The sequence below is a fragment of the Rhinopithecus roxellana genome, chromosome 6 (assembly GCF_007565055.1).
Source record: "Rhinopithecus roxellana isolate Shanxi Qingling chromosome 6, ASM756505v1, whole genome shotgun sequence".
NCBI lineage: Eukaryota > Metazoa > Chordata > Mammalia > Primates > Cercopithecidae > Rhinopithecus > Rhinopithecus roxellana.
The window spans coordinates 49285016-49286613 of NC_044554.1; the positions used below are offsets into that span (position 1 = coordinate 49285016).

Consider the following 1598-nt stretch of genomic DNA (forward strand, 5'->3'; position numbering starts at 1 on the left):
AGTGACTAAATGAGTGTGCAAAGCGGAGAGAGGAAGAGGGCCATTGTAATTCTAAGACTTTGGTGGTACCTATCACTTTGAGAAACCTGGAAGAATGATAAAAGTATAGGAATTTTCTCTTTGATATTATAATGTCCCAGGCTCTGAGAAAACCAGTGGCATATGTTAGTTCCAACAACCTTCACATGAAAACCCCTCAAGGTTATACTATCTTCCTGACAAAGATGGAAAAAGTAAGCTGAAGTATTTTCTCTAGGAGGAACCGTTGAGTGGGTAGACATAAGTTCAATTTCTTCCATATAGATTTCAGCTGATAACTGTGATGCTCCTTAAGCAGATCGATTTAAAGTCCAGGCCAGGGGTAAACCATGGAGATCATTTACAGCTGTTACAAATGAAGGATAACTGTCCATGTAATCCCTGATGCACAGAAGGGGCTACAAGAAAGGAGAGTGGAGTGGTGGAGGACAGAGCTGTGGAAAACATCTAAGTTGGTGGAGCTAAGGAAAGAATAAGAGGTGGTTTCTGCATAGTAAAAATAAATCAAGAGAGTGAAACTTCTTAGAAATTGTACTTATGAAGAGTTCTAGAGTCTGGGAAATCAAGCAAGGTAACTACATATAACCTCCATGAGTCTGGCTATAGGCTCTATAAGGCATGGCTCTGTAAGAATGAGGGTAACTTGCTTTTATCCATTTGCTTGTCAGTCATTCATTCACCGTACTTTCCTTTGCAGCAGCTGAGAGAACCATGGCGACAACTCCCACTGCTGCTTTCAGAGCCCTCATGGATGGAGTGACAAGATATCCCCAGAGTCCCCGACCCCAGTGAACTCCTTATTAGAGAGGCTGCCTTCCCCGTGATGGTGAATGACAAGGGCCAGGTGCTCATTGCTGCCTTCTGCTACGGCCAAGGCTGCCTCGTGGTTGTGTCCCATGAGGGCTACCTGTTGCATGCTGGCTTGGCTCCATTTCTCCTCAATACAGTGAGCTGGCTCTGTCCTTGTCCCAGGGATCCCGTAGGAGTGCACCCATCCTTGGCAGCACTAGGAAATGTCGTGCAGACTGTGGTGTTGAGGCATAGATTGAGCCAGAACCAGGACTGTCCTGGGGGTTAACGGCATCAGTGCCTTCGATGACACCATGACTGCAACGCTGATCCAGTCTGGGACATGGAGAGGCTTACTTATCCGGGGCCAGGCCTGGTACTGGGTCAGCAAGCTCGGCCATGACAAGGTGCTGTCCAGGTTCCTTGGGATCAAGGTGACAAGTATGGCTGGAGTGTACTTCCCCGACACCTGTGGGGACAGAGAGCTCTTCAAGGTCTCTTAAGAAGGTTCCAAGATCCCACTCCATGTCAGTGTCTGTTCCCCTATTAGGGAGTCTGACTCAGGATAAACAACAGAGTTGGTTTCCCTTGTCAACGAGCTTCCATTTCAATACAGATTGTTTTTAACTTAGTTTGGAACCACCACAAATCAAAAGCAGGATGATTAAAAGGCACCAAGACACAAGAGAGACTGGGCCCTCACTGCCACTCCCTCCTGTGCCCAAAGCTGAATAGAAAAGCTTGTCTTACTCACCACTCTGTTTCCCTGC

At 46.9% G+C, this 1598-nt stretch overlaps 1 pseudogene; it reads left to right on the forward strand.

Moving 5' to 3' along the window:
* Nucleotides 1–750: 750 nt before the first annotated feature.
* On the forward strand, nt 751–1397 carry LOC115898170 (annotated as a pseudogene).
* Nucleotides 1398–1598: the final 201 nt, after the last annotated feature.